The 15,125-nt window shown below is 60.8% G+C and overlaps 4 non-coding genes across 4 annotated transcripts; all 4 read left to right on the forward strand.

Moving 5' to 3' along the window:
- Positions 1 to 8,515: 8,515 nt before the first annotated feature.
- Positions 8,516 to 8,597, forward strand: TRNAS-GCU (transfer RNA serine (anticodon GCU)). The gene has a single exon. It is a non-coding gene; the product is annotated as a tRNA-Ser (tRNA).
- Positions 8,598 to 9,186: 589 nt separating this feature from the next.
- TRNAT-UGU (transfer RNA threonine (anticodon UGU)) lies at positions 9,187 to 9,258 on the forward strand. The gene has a single exon. It is a non-coding gene; the product is annotated as a tRNA-Thr (tRNA).
- A 3,347-nt stretch (positions 9,259 to 12,605) lies between these two features.
- TRNAS-GCU (transfer RNA serine (anticodon GCU)) lies at positions 12,606 to 12,687 on the forward strand. The gene has a single exon. It is a non-coding gene; the product is annotated as a tRNA-Ser (tRNA).
- A 589-nt stretch (positions 12,688 to 13,276) lies between these two features.
- Positions 13,277 to 13,348, forward strand: TRNAT-UGU (transfer RNA threonine (anticodon UGU)). Its single transcript has one exon. It is a non-coding gene; the product is annotated as a tRNA-Thr (tRNA).
- Positions 13,349 to 15,125: the final 1,777 nt, after the last annotated feature.

Raw genomic sequence — 15,125 nt, forward strand, 5'->3', positions numbered from 1 at the left:
CCAGCCGGGGCTCCCAGGCCCGGAGGCGCAGGGCGAGCCTCCCCTGGCACGCCGGACCCCGTCCCGGGCACCCTGCCACGCGCCAGGACCCAGGACGGAGCCCGGGGTGGGGAGGCCGCCATCCCCGGGCCCTCAGGGGCCCCGGATGGAGCTCCTGAACACAGACAAGCAAGGGGAGGCTCCCCGGGCACATCGGAACCCCTTTCCGGGCCCTTGGCAGTGCGGCAGGCTGGGAGACAGGGCCCAGGGCCGGAGCACCCGATCCGGGGCCCGCCCGGGCCCCTGGACCCAGCCGGGGCTCCCAAGCCCGGAGGCGCATGGGACGCCTCCCCGGTCCCTCCGGACCCCGTCCCGGGCACCCTGCCACGCAGCAGGACCAAGGACAGAGCCCGGGGTGGGGAGGCCGCCCTCCCCGGGCCCTCAGGGGCCCTAGCCACTGCTCCTGAACCCAGCCAAGCAAGGGGAGGCTCCCCGGGCACATCGGAACCCCTTCCCGGGCCCTTGGCAGTGCGGCAGGCTGGGAGACAGGGCCCAGGGCCGGAGCACCCGACCCGGGGCCCGGCCGGGCCCCTGGACGCAGCCGGGGCTCCCAAGCCCGGAGGTGCATCGGACGCCTCCCCGGTCCCTCCGTACCCCGTCCTGGGCACCCTGCCACGCAGCAGGACCAAGGACAGAGCCCGGGGTGGGGAGGCCGCCCTCCCCCGGGCCCCTAGGGGCCCCGGACAGAGCTCCTGAACCCAGACAAGCAAGGGGAGGCTCCCCGGGCACAACGGAACCCCTTCCTAGGCCCTTGGCAGTGCGGTAGCTTGGGAGACAGGGACCAGGGCCGGAGCACCCGACCCGGGGCCCGCCCGGGCACCTGGACCCAGCCGGGGCTCCCAAGCCCGGAGGCGCATGGGACGCCTCCCCGGTCCCTCCGGACCCCGTCCCTTGCACCCTGCCACGCAGCAGGACCAAGGACAGAGCCCGGGGTGGGGAGGCCGCCCTCCCCGTTCCCTCAGGGGCCCTAGCCACTGCTCCTGAACCAGCCAAGCAAGGGGAGGCTCCCCGGGCACATCGGAACCCCTTCCCGGGCGCTTGGCAGTGCGGCAGGCTGGGAGACAGGGCCCAGGGCCGGAGCACCCGACCCGGGGCCCGGCCGGGCCCCTGGACGCAGCCGGGGCTCCCAAGCCCGGAGGTGCATGGGACGCCTCCCCGGTCCCTCCGGACCCCGTCCCGGGCACCCTGCCACGCATCAGGACCAAGGACAGAGCCCGGGGTGGGGAGGCCGCCCTCCCCCGGGCCCCTAGGGGCCCCGGACAGAGCTCCTGAACCCAGACAAGCAAGGGGAGGCTCCCCGGGCACAACGGAACCCCTTCCTAGGCCCTTGGCAGTGCGGTAGGCTGGGAGACAGGGACCAGGGCCGGAGCACCCGACCCGGGGCCCGGCTGGGCCCCTGGACACAGCCGGGGCTCCCAAGCCCGGAGGCGCATGGGACGCCTCCCCGGACCCATGGAGCCCGTCCTGGGCATTGAGCCATGCCGTTGGCCTGGAGATGGGTGCCCCGGACGCCCGGGGGAGGTCTGTCCGGGACACATGGAGCCCGTCCTGGGCATTGAACCATGCCATTGGCCTGGAGAAGGGAGCCCCCGGACGCCCGGGGGAGGACTGCCCGGTACCCGTGGAGCCCTTCCCGGGTACTTTGCAACGCCGTTGGCCTCCTGGAGATGGGTGCCCCGAACGCCCGGGGGGGCGGGCTGCCCGGGACCCGTGGAGCCCGTCCTGGGCACTCTGACCTGCTGTTGGCCCGGGGGAGGACTGCCCGGGACCCGTGGAGCCCGTCCTGGGCACTCTGACAAGCTGTTGGCCCGGGGAAGGGAGCCCCAGACGACCGGGACCCGTGGAGCCTGTCCTTGGCACTCTGACAAGCCGTTGGCCCGGGGAAGGGAGCCCCAGATGACCGGGACCTGTGGAGCCCGTCCTGGGCACTCCTTTCCTGTATGCCGTTGGCCCAGGGAAGGGAGCCCCGGACGTCCGGGACCCGTGGAGCCCGTCCTGGGCACTCTGAAATGCTTTGGCCCGGGGAAGGGAGCCCCGGACGCCCGGGGGAGGACTGCCCGGGACCCGTGGAACTGGTCCTGGGCACTCTGACATGCCGCTGGCCCGGGGAAGGGAGCCCCGGACACCCGGGGCCCGTGGAGCCCGTCTTGGGCACTCTGACAAGCCGTTGGCCCGGGGAAGGGAGCCCTGGACGCCCGGGACCAGTGGAGCCCGTCCTGGGCACTCTGAAATGCTTTGGCCCGGGGAAGGGAGCCCCGGACGCCCGGGGGAGGACTGCCCGGGACCCGTGGAACTGGTCCTGGGCACTCTGACATGCCGCTGGCCCGGGGAAGGGTGCCCCGGATGACCGGGGCCCGTGGAGCCCGTCCTGGGCACTCTGACATGCCACTGGCCCGGTGAAGGGAGCCCCGGACGCCCGGGGCCCGTGGAGCCCGTCCTGGGCACTCTGACAAGCCGTTGGCCCGGGGAAAGGGAGCCCTGGACGCCCGGGACCCGTGGAGCCCGTCCTGGGCACTCTGACATGCCGTCAGCCCGGATGGAGCCCCGGACGCCCGGGGGACGAATGCCCGGGACGCATGGAGCCCGTCCCGGGCACTCTGCCATGCCGTCAGCCTGGAGCGCCCCGACACCCAGGGGAGGACCACCGTGGAAACCATGGAGCCCGACCCGGGCACTCTGCCATGCCGTCAGCCTGGATGGAGCCCCGGACGCCCAGGGGGACGAAGGCCCGGGACGCATGGAGCCTGTCCCGGGCACTCTGCCATGCCGTCGGCCTGGATGGAGCACCGGACGCCCGGGGGACGACTGCCCAAGAGCCATGGAGCCCGTCCTGAGCAATTTGACATGCAGTTGGCCTGGAGGAAGGAAGCCCCGGGTGGCCTAGGGAGTTGTTGCTCAGGCATATCCTATCTGGTCCCCATGGCAGAGAACCACCAACCCTGGAGGGGTGTCCGGGCATACCCTGCCCCATAGTAATCCGGAGGCAAATTACCCCCCTTTCTTGCAATCTGTGCACGCGAGGTGACAGAGGGGACCCAAGGCGTGAAAGAACCCGACCTCATGGAGCCCTCGCTGGGATCCGGGAGGCGAATGGCACCTCATTAAGACTTCCAGGGAAGTTCGGCCATCTGGTCCCCCCCCATAGGAAAGCGTTGCGGGTGACCAGATGCCCGAGGGGATCCGGGCGACCAGATGGCCGAGGGAATCTGGGCGATCAGATGGCCGGGCATGGAGGTGAAGCCGCCTGGACTCTTCCCCACCCCGTCCCCGTCCCGGGACGAATGCCCGGGACGCATGGAGCCCGTCCTGGCCACTTGACGTCCCGTCCTGGGCATTGAACCATGCCGTTGGCCTGGAGAAGGGAGCCCCCGGACGCCCGGGGGAGGACTGCCCGGTACCTGTGGAGCCCTTCCCGGGTACTTTGCAACGCCGTTGGCCTCCTGGAGATGGGTGCCCCAGATGCCCGGGGGCGGGCTGCCCGGGACCCATGGAGCCCGTCCTGGGCACTTTTACATGCCGTCGGCCTGGAGGTGGGTGCCCTGGACACCCGGCGGAGGCCTGCCCGGGACCCGTGAAGCCCTTCCCGGGTACTTTGCCAATGCTGTTGGCCTCATGGAGATGGTTGCCCCGGACGCCCGGGGGAGGCCTGCGCGGGACCCATGGAGCCCGTCCTGGGCATTGAGCCATGCCGTTGGCCTGGAGATGGGAGCCCCGGACGCCCGGGGGAGGACTGCCCGGTACCCGTGGATCCCGTCCTGGGCTCTTTGACATGCCGTCGGCCTGGAGGTGGGAGCCCCGGACGCCCGGGAGCGGGCTGCCAGGGACCCATGGAGCCCGTCCTGGACACTTTGACATGCCGTCGGCCTGGAGGAGGGTGCCCGGGACGCCCGTGGGAAGCCTGGTCGGGACCCGTGGAGCCCTTCCCAGGTACTTTGCCAATGCCGTTGGCCTCATGGAGATGGGTGCCCCGGACGCCCGGGGGGAGGACTGCCCGGTACCCGTGGAGCCCTTTCCGGGTACTTTGCAACGCCGTTGGCCTCCTGGAGATGTGTGCCCCGAACGCCCGGGGGGAGGGCTGCCCGGGGCCCGTGGAGCCCGCCCTGGGCACTTTGACATGCCATCGTCCTGGAGGTGGGAGCCCCGGACGCCCGGGGGAGGGCTGCCCGGGACCCATGGAGCCCTTCCCGGTTACTCTGCCATCCCGTTGGCCTCCTGGAGATGGGTGCCCCGGACGCCCGGGGGAGGTCTGTCCGGGGCCCATGGAGCCCGTCCTGGGCAGTGTGACATGCCGTCGGCCTGGAGGTGGGAGCCCTGGACGCCCGGGGGAAGGCTGCCCGGGCCCCGTGGAGCCCTTCCCGGGTACTTTGCCATCCCGTTGGCCTCCTGGAGATGGGTGCCCCGGACGCCCGGGCGAGGTCTGTCCGGGGCCCATGGAGCCCGTCCTGGGCAGTGTGACATGCCGTCGGCCTGGAGGTGGGAGCCACGGACGCCCGGGGGAAGGCTGCCCGGGACTCGTGGAGCCCTTCCTGGGTACTTTGCCATCCCGTTGGCCTCCTGGAGATGGGTGCCCCGGACGCCCAGGGGAGGTCTGTCCGGGACACGTGGAGCCCGTCCTGGGCATTGAGCCATGCCGTTGGCCCGGAGAATGGAGCCCCCAGACGCCCGGGGGAGGTGTTGCCCAGGCATATCTCATCTGGTCCCCCGGGCAGAGAACCACCAGCCCTGGAGAGGTGTCCGGGCGTACCCTGCCCCTTGTAATCCGGAGGGAAATTACCCCCCTTTCTTGCAATCCGTGCACGCGAGGTGACAGAGGGGACCCAAGGCGTAAAAGAACCCGACCTCATGGAGCCCTAGCTGGGATCCGGGAGCCGAATGGCACCTCATCGGGACTTCCAGGGAAGCCCGGCCATCTGGTCGCCCCATTGGAAAGCATCGCGGGCGACCAGAGGGCCGGGATCGAAAGGACTCCCAGCTCCCCATCCATCCCAAGCCTTCGCGGTAGGGTTCCTGACTGCCTGCCCACGCAAGGCAGGGCTCTTGGACCCCGGCTGGGCCTCAGGCGCAGGTTGGACCACCGGAGCTCTAGGGCCCGGACGACCTGGGGGAGGAATGCCCGGGACCCGTGGAGCCCGTCCTGGGTACTTTGACATGCCGTCGGCCTGGAGGTGGGTGCCCCGGACGCCCGGGGGGAAGCTGCCCGGGACCCATGGAGCCCGTCCTGGGTACTTTGACATTCCGTCGGCTTGGAGGTGGGAGCCCCGGACGCCCGGGAGGAGGTCTGCCCGGGACCCATGGAGCCCGTCCTGGGTACTTTGCCGATGCCGTTGGCCTCATGGAGATGGGTGCCCCGGACGCCCGGGGGAGGTCTACCCGGGACCCATGGAGCCCTTCCCGGGTACTTTGCCAATGCCGTTGGCCTCGTGGAGATGGGTGCCCTGGACGCCCGGGGGAGGCCTACCCGGGACCCATGGAGCCCTTCCCGGGTACTTTGCCAATGCCGTTGGCCTCGTGGAGATGGGTGCCCCGGACGCCCGGGGGAGGTCTGCCCGGGACCCATGGAGCCCGTCCTGGGTACTTTGCCAATGCCGTTGGCCTCATGGAGATGGGTGCCCCGGACGCCCGAGGGAGGTCTGCCCGGGACCCATGGAGCCCGTCCTGGGTACTTTGCCAATGCCGTTGGCCTCCTGGAGATGGGTGTCCCGGACGCCCGGGGGAGGACTGTCCCGGACTCATGGAGCCCGTCCTGGGCACTTTGACATGCCGTCGGCCTGGTGGTGGGAGCCTCGGACGCCCGGGGGAGGGCTGCCCGGGACCCATGGAGCCCGACCCGGGCACTCTGTCATGCCGTCAGCCTCGATGGAGCCCCGGACGCCCGGGGGACGAATGCCCGGGACGCATGGAGCCCGTCCTGGGCACTTTTCCGTGCCTTCGGCATGGAGCCCCCCCAGACACCCAGGGGAGGACCACCGTGAAAACCATGGAGCCCGACCTAGGCACTCTGCCATACCGTCAGCCTACATGGAGCCCCGAACGCCCAGGGGACGAATGCCCTGGACGCATGGAGCCCGTCCTGGGCACTTTTCCATGCATTTGGCCTGGAGCCCCCAGACACCCAGGGGAGGACCACCGTGAAAACCATGGAGCCCGACCTGGGCACTCTTCCATACCGTCAGCCTAGATGGAGCCCCGGACGCCCGGGGGACGACTGCCCAGGAGCCATGGAGCCCGTCCTGGGCAATTTGACATGCAGTTGGCCTGGAGGAAGGAAGCCCCGGGTGGCCTAGGGAGGTGTTGCCCAGGCATAGCCCATCTGGTCCCCATGGCAGAGAACCACCAGCCTCGGAGGGGTGTCCGGGCGTACCCTTCTCCCTAGTAATCCGGAGGAAAATTACCCCCTTTTCTTGTAATCTATGCACGCGAGGTGACAGAGGGGACCCAAGGCGCGAATGTACCCGACCTCCTGGAGCTCTCGCTGGGATCCGGGCGGCGAATGGCACCTCATCGGGACTTCCAGGGAAGTTCGGCCATCTGGTCGCCCCATAGGAAAGCGTTGCGGGCGACCAGATGCCCGAGGGGATCCGGGCGACCAGATGGCCGAGGGAATCCGGGCGATCAGATGGCTGGACACGGAAGTGAAGCCGCCTGGACTCTCCCGACCCTGTCCCCGTCCCCATCCCGGGACGAATGCCCGGGACGCATGGAGCCCGTCCTGGGCACTTTTCCATGCCATTGGCCTGGAGCGCCCCGACACCCAGGGGAGGACCACCCTGAAAACCATGGAGCCCGACCCGGGCACTCTCCCATGCCGTCAGCCTGGATGGAGCCCCGGACGCCCGGGGGACGAATGCCCGGGACGCATGGATGCCGTCCTGGGCACTTTTCCATGCCATTGGCCTGGAGCGCCCCGACACCCAGGGGAGGACCACCCTGAAAACCATGGAGCCCGACCCGGGCACTCTGCCATGCTGTCAGCCTGGATGGAGCCCCGGACGCCCGGGGGACGAAGGCCCGGGACGCATGGAACCCGTCCCGGGCACTCTGCCATGCCGTCGGCCTGGATGGAGCCCCGGACGCCCGGGGGACGACTGCCCAAGAGCCATGGAGCCCGTCCTGGGCAATTTGACATGCAGTTGGCCTGGAGGAAGGAAGCCCGGGGTGGCCTAGGGAGGTGTTGCCCAGGCATAGCCTATTTGGTCCCCATGGCAGAGAACCACCAGCCCTGGAGGGGTGTCTGGGCGTACCCTGCCCCTAGTAATCCGGAGGGAAATTACCCCCCTTTCTTGCAATCTGTGCACGCGAGGTGACAGAGGGGACCCAAGGCGTGAAAGAACCCGACCTCATGGAGCCCTCGCTGGGATCCGGGAGGCGAATGGCACCTCATCGGGACTTCCAGGGAAGTTCGGCCATCTGGTCCCCCCCCCCATAGGAAAGCGTTGCGGGCAACCAGATGGCCGAGGAAATCTGGGCGATCAGATGGCCGGGCATGGAGGTGAAGCCGCCTGGACTCTTCCCCACCCCGTCCCCGTCCCCGTCCCGGGACGAATGCCCAGGACGCATGGAGCCCGTCCTGGGCACTTTTTCATGCCGTCGGCCTGGAGCGCCCCGACACCCTGGGGAGGACCACCCTGGAAACCATGGAGCCCGACCCGGGCACTCTGCCATGCCGTCGGCCTGGATGGAGCCCCGGGCGCCCGGGGGACGAATGCCCGGGACGCATGGAGCCCGTCCTGGGCACTTTTCCATGCCGTCGGCCAGGAGCCCCCTGACACCCAGGGGAGGACCACCGTGAAAACCATGGAGCCTGACCCGGGCACTCTGCCATACCGTCAGCCTGGATGTAGCCCCGGGCGCCCGGGGGACGAATGCCCGGGACGCATGGAGCCCGTCCCGGGCACTCTGCCATGCCGTCAGCCTGGATGGAGCCCTGGACGCCCGGGGGACGAATGCCCAAGAGCCATGGAGCCCGTCCCGGGCACTCTGCCATGCCGTCGGCCTGGATGGAGCCCCGGACGCCCGGGGGACGACTGGCCAAGAGCCATGGAGCCCATCCCGGGCACTCTGCCATGCCGTCCCGACAAATTCGTACGGACTCCTAACCTTCCGACACGGATCGGAATCGAGCCCTTTCTGACCCAGCAGATTTCAGGTTGATTTGCTATATACTTTACGTACGATTTTATGGGGGCCGATTCCGATCCGGTACGTAAAAGCACATCCGACCGACATGTCGGACAACCACGTACACCCAGGGGATAGGACTGCCCGGGTCACATGGACCCCGTCCTGGGCACTCTGATCTGCCGCCGGCGCCGGGGATCGAACCGTGATCAGCAGATGGGGATATCCCAAAAATCTGGCATGGATACGGCCCGCCAGGACAGGTTTGGGCACCCCTGGTCTAGGAGAAACTTATGAATATTTGTAATTAGCACATAGTAAGAATTTCCTCAAAAATGAAACGTAGTCACCTAAGGCAGACGAGGTGGCCGAGTGGTTAAGGCGATGGACTGCTAATCCATTGTGCTCTGCACGCGTGGGTTCCAATCCCACCTTCGTCGGAACGCCATCAGGCACTCTTTTGAAGGTGGGCATGTCTCGTAGTACAATTACACTCTCTTTCAAGACACAGCCATAATCCACTAGAAGGGCCCAACTGACTATTCCATTTTGGCAATTATGTCAAATTAAGGGAAGTGTTTTGTGCTTAATTGAAATTAGATATTTCATGAAGTGTCCAGAAGATTGCCTTTCCCTCACTCTTGGCCTTCTAACCAGTTTGGATAGATAGACTGATAAGAAAGCAGCTCTTACTCCTAAAGTTTCAGCCATCTCAAGTGTATGACTGTTGACATATGTCTGCCCCACAGAGACAGATCACTTCTAATAAGTGAGTTCTCTATCTGTCACTGATTGCGGACATACTAACTAGAGCTATCAGTATGGTCATAAATGTGAATACTCTTATGTTCTCAAATCAAAATGGAGTTTTTCCTACTTCCAAGAAAAGTGTCTTAAGCATGCTCTTCAATTTGTGCACGCATGTAGACATTAAAATGCAACTGCATTTCCATACAGAGTCTCAAAATCATAGATATCTTCATACCGCAGTAAGAATACATGAAGCGATTTACTTACTGCAGGCAGGCTGGCCTTGTAGCTCAGTGGCAGAGCACTGGTCTTGTAAACCAGGGGTCATGAGTTCAAGCCTCATCAGGGCCTTTTTATATGTGAGTTTCTGTAGGTTGTTTCCAAGTCATTCTTTCTAGGAGTCACACCTTGTCTTAAGTCTGCTTAATGACAAGCTTCCCTTTCCTGCTTTCATCGTATCAAGAAGACTTCATGAAAACCATTGAACCATAAACTATTGCCTCACCCCTTCCGATCGCCTGACAAACGCCATTCTCACCCCGCCGGGCAAGCCCTGCCGGGCAAAGCCAAATAAGCCATGCATATTTGAAGTTCCTTTGAAAGTCAGAGCGAGGACTATGACCTCTGTTCCGACTGAGTCTGCATCCACAGAAAGGATGAAATAAGGATCTAGAAATTTCACCAAGAAGATGTGAACTTCATCCCCCTTAAAATACTTTTCCTCCCAGATGCCCTGGCTCTTAGTCAAATGAGGTTAATCTTCAAAACCCCACCCCCACTAACCATAAATATCCGACTCTCCTGCTGTCCATTCAAATGATACAAGGTATCTTGTACATAGAGAGAATGTGAGAAAAAGCAGAATCGCTTCATAGATTTGGTGACCTTGGATGGGTGGGCTGGATAAAGAAGTGAACCTGATTTCGGGATAAGGAGTATCGTGATGGAGATGAGGAAAAGAGAACATGGACCAAATTCACAAGTTAGAGAAATAAATGTAATAGGTTGAATGGTTTTAAAAAGTTAACTTTGAGCATGAATTGTTTTTTTAAACTGCAAAGAATTAAAAAATCAATGTGGGATTGGAGGCACAATCTGAGCAGAAAGCACCATAAGCTGCTATGGTGCTACTCTTATGTTGACTAGAAACATTAATATGATGACGCTCTTCTTTTGATATGTCTTTCAGTTAAATTGTATTGTAAGTAGCTGATACAGCACTGTTTGCAGCTCCTCAGTATATGGTTATCCCGTGACAACAATGTTTTCATCATATTTATTATTCTACAAATGTATTTTGAAATGCACTGATGTGGTGTTTGCATGCTATGCAAGACGGCACATCATGGAATGTTTATAAGGAGCATCGAATAGGATTGTGATATTTGCACCTGGTAGAGTCGGACACCCAGATCCTGAAAAGAAGTAAAGACTCTCTACAATGGCCGTCTTTACCCTGAGTTTAATCTTTACTTTTAGTGAAATGGTTTATGAAAAACCAGTAAGCTGCTCCTGGTGATATCGCCGGAATCAACGACATCACCCCTTCGCAAGACCTCTGCAACTCCCTCGCCTCCTACTTCCACAACAAGATCGCGGACATACACAACAGCTTCAGCACTCAACCGACGAACGCCACGACCGAACCACCGCCCCCCACCACCACCCTCCGCGCCTGGACTCCGATCAGCACCGAAGACACCGTACGCACAATGAACTCCATCCACTCCGGATCTCCGACCGACCCCTGCCCTCACCACGTCTTCAACAAGGCCGACGCTGTCATCGCACCCCACCTGCGGGACATCATCAACACCTCCTTCGACACCGCTACCTTCCCGGAGAGCTGGAAGCACGCCGAACTCAGCGCCCTACTCAAGAAGCCATCGGACGACCCCACCGACCTCAAGAACTACCGCCCCATCTCACTGCTCCCGTTTCCTGCAAAAGTCATCGAGAAGACCGTCAACAAGCAGCTGGCCGCCTTCCTCGAGACGAACGGATCCCTCGACCCCTCGCAGTGTGGCTTCCGGGCCAACCACAGCACCGAGACCACCCTGATCGCAGCCACCGATGACATCCGAGCGCTGCTCGACAACGGAGAAACAGCGGCCCTCATCCTCCTCGACCTCTCCGCAGCCTTCGACACTGTCTGCCACCGTACCCTAGTACAACGCCTCAGCAACGTCGGAGTCCAGGAGAAGGCACTGGAGTGGATCATCTCCTTCCTCGCCGGAAGGACACAGAGAGTCCGCCTCCCTCCGTTCAGATCTGAAGCCACCGAAGTCATCTGCGGCGTTCCTCAAGGCTTCTCGCTCAGTCCAACCCTCTTCAACGTCTACATGAGCCCCCTCGCAGACATCGCATGCCAGCACAACCTCAGCATCATCTCCTACGCCGACGACACCCAGCTGATCCTCTCCCTCACCAACGACCCCGCCACCGCCAGAGCCAACCTTCACGAAGGGATGAAAGAGGTAGCCGAATGGATGAAGAACAGCCGCCTGAAACTGAACTCGGACAAGACGGAAGTCCTCATCCTGGGATCCTCACCCGCCGCTTGGAACGACTCCTGGTGGCCCCCCACCCTAGGCAGCGCACCCAAACCAACAGACCATGCACGCAACCTGGGCTTCATCCTGGACTCTTCCCTCTCCATGACCAGACAAGACAACGCCGTCTCCTCGTCGTGCTTCAACATCCTGCGCATGCTACGTAAGATCTTCCGGTGGATCCCCACCGAGACCAGGAAGACGGTCACCCAGGCCCTCGTCACCAGCCGTCTGGACTACGGCAACTCCCTCTATGCCGGAACCACGGCCAAACTCCAGAAGAGACTCCAGCGGATCCAGAACGCCTCAGCACGACTCATCCTGAACATCCACCGTCGCAGCCACATCTCCGGACACCTGAGAGACCTGCACTGGCTCCCGGTCAACAAGAGAATCACCTTCCGTCTCCTCACCCACGCACACAAAGCCCTACACAACCAAGGCCCAGGATACCTCAACAGCCGCCTCAACTTCTACGCTCCCAAACGCCAGCTTCGATCGACCAGCCACGCCCTCGCCGCCGTCCCCCACATCCGAAGAGCCACCACAGGAGGACGGTCCTTCTCCTACCTCGCCGCCAAGACATGGAACTCCCTCCCCACCCACCTCCGCCTGACCCAGCTCCGCCTGACCCAGGACCACCACGCCTTCAGGAAGCAACTCAAGACCTGGCTGTTTGAGCAGTAGCAAACCCCCCTCCCCCAGCGCCTTGAGACCCTCTGGGTGAGTAGTGCACTATATAAATGCGATGATTGATTGATTGATTGGTGAGGCTCGAACTCACAACCTCGGCATGCCTCAATGCAAGTACTGCTGTATAAGTACCGCGCGCTAACCTATTGCGCCACTGGAGCTCACTGTTCTCATATCTCCCAAGTTGAGCCATCTAGAGCTGACCAAGTAGATACTGGCACTGCTCCCTTATTCACTGTGCAAGATCGACTCACATGCTAGCATGTTATCATGACTATTAAAAACTACAGTCCTAAAGGAACAGATTTGATAATTCTGCTATATCATGTGCTCTGTCTATTGAACACCACATACATTTGCCAGTTCTGACACAGTCTAGGAGAAACTTATGAATATTTGTAATTAGCACATAGTAAGAATTTCCTCAAAAATGAAACATAGTCACCTAAGGCAGACGAGGTGGCCGAGTGGTTAAGGCGATGGACTGCTAATCCATTGTGCTCTGCACGCTTGGGTTCGAATCCCACCTTCGTCGGAACGCCATTAGACACTCTTTTGAAGGTGGGCATGTCTCGTAGTACAATTACACTCTCTTTCAAGACACAGCCATAATCCACTAGAAGGGCCCAACTGACTATTCCATTTTGGCAATTATGTCAAATTAAGGGAAGCGTTTTGTGCTTAATTGAAATTTGATCTTTCATGAAGTGTCCAGAGGATTGCCTTTCCCTCACTCCTGGCCTTCTAACCAGTTTGGATAGATAGACTGATAAGAAAGCAGCTCTTACTCCTAAAGTTTCAGACATCTCAAGTGTATGACTGTTGACATATGTCTGCCCCACAGAGACAGATCACTTCTAATAAGTGAGTTCTCTATCTGTCACTGATTGTGGACATACTAACTAGAGCTATCAGTATGGTCATAAATGTGAATACTCTTATGTTCTCAAATCAAAATGGAGTTTTTCCTACTTCCAAGAAAAGTGTCTTAAGCATGCTCTTCAATTTGTGCACGCATGTAGACATTCAAATGCAACTGCATTTCCATACAGAGTCTCAAAATCATAGATATCTTCATACCGCAGTAAGAATGTATGAAGCGATTTACATAATGCAGGCAGGCTGGCCTTGTAGCTCAGTGGCAGAGCACTGGTCTTGTAAACCAGGGGTCATGAGTTCAAGCCTCATCAGGGCCTTTTTATATGTGAGTTTCTGTATGTTGTTTCCAAGTCATTCTTTCTAGGAGTCACACCTTGTCTTAAGTCTGCTTATTGACAAGCTTCCCTTTCCTGCTTTCATCGTATCAAGAAGACTTCATGAAAACCATTGAACCATAAACTATTGCCTCACCCCTTCCGATCGCCTTACGAACGCCTGACAAACGCCATTCTCACCCCGCCGGGCAAAGCCGAATAAGCCATGCATATTTGAAGTTCCTTTGAAAGTCAGAGCGAGGACTATGCCGCTGGCCGCGCGACGCGAAGGGGAGCTAAGCGAAGACAGCATCTTAGTCCCACATTCCGCGCGCACGCCAGCTCTGACCCGCCCCCTTCCATGCTTGTCCTATGGGCGCGGGCCGCCAGGTGCGAGGGGCGGCCCTAAGGGGTTTAAATGTAGCGCGGCAGCGAGGCTCGGCCTTTCCTGCCGTCGCGTTTCTGGCTGCTCTGCGCTGTTCGTCGAGGTTTAGAGGTACGTTGCATCCGCCTGGTCTCCCCCCGGCCCGATCCCTGGACATGCTCAGGTTGATTGGGCCCTGTGATGTTGATCACGGGGGGGGTCGGGGTTTGCTGGTCGCGCCGACCGAGACGAGTTTAGAACGACTTTGGGGAGAGATTGGGTAAAGGGTAATGCCGGATTAAGGTGCGTCGGTCGGACGTGGGGTGCAAACTGCAACTTGGCCCGGATGCTTGCAGGATGTAGGGAAAGAAACAGAGCGATCGACCCGAAGGTCGCGTTTCACGGCCCCCGTTTGCCTCCGTTGGCCGCAGGCATACGAGGTACCATTAAATGGGGCAGTGACTGGGCTCGATTGTCAGCCCCGGGTTCGAGGTCAGGGTTGGCGGAAAAAGCGTGTCATGTTGAATAAAAGAGGCTTAAATAGGATTTTGGTGAGTACCCGCCGCCATTGCAGGCCACTGCCATATTAATAATATTAAGGTCGGGGGAGCGTATAAAGTGGAAAGACCTTCGTACTCCATGACCCTTGGATTAAAACGAGGCAGATTCTAGTAATATATCTGGGGGTTTCATTGTTTTGAGGCGGATGTCAATTAATAATTCAGGGTGTTTAGCGGGACCCTCTCACCCATTACTGACCGTGCTGTTTGCGAGCACCCGCCGCCATTGACGGCCACGAGTCGGAGCCACCATAATAGGGCTCGAGCTTCGAACTCAATGACCCTTGGATTAAAACAAGGCAGATTCTAGTAATAGATCTGGGGGTTTCATTGTGTGGAGGTGGATGTCAATTAATAATTCAGGGGGGTTTAGCGGGACCCTCTCACCCATACTGGCCATGCTGTTTGCGAGCACCCGCCGCCATTGACGGCCACGAGTTGGAGCCACCATAATAGGGCTCGAGCAAGAGCTAGCTAGACCCTCTCACCTGTTACTGGCCGTGCTGGTGGCGAGCACCCGCCGCCATTGCCGGCCACGAGGCGGAGCCACCACAACAGGGCACGAGCAAGCTGGGGCCATCGTGGTTCGAGCTCGCGTTTGTCGATTACCTGCTGTCGATGGGACTTTTTTATATGTCATGTTGACGTGCCATATTAATAATATCAAGGTCGGGTGGAGTGTAGATAGTGGAAAGATCTCCGAACTCCATGACCCCTGCATTAAAACGGGGCAGATTCAAGTAACCGACAAAGGGATTGCATTGTTTTGAGGCGGATTTCAATTGATCAGTGGAAAGATCTCCGAACTCCATGACCCCTACATTAAAACGGGGCAGATCCAAGTAACCGACAAAGG

Source organism: Lissotriton helveticus, chromosome 5_1, assembly GCF_964261635.1.
Source record: "Lissotriton helveticus chromosome 5_1, aLisHel1.1, whole genome shotgun sequence".
NCBI classification, from domain to species: domain Eukaryota; kingdom Metazoa; phylum Chordata; class Amphibia; order Caudata; family Salamandridae; genus Lissotriton; species Lissotriton helveticus.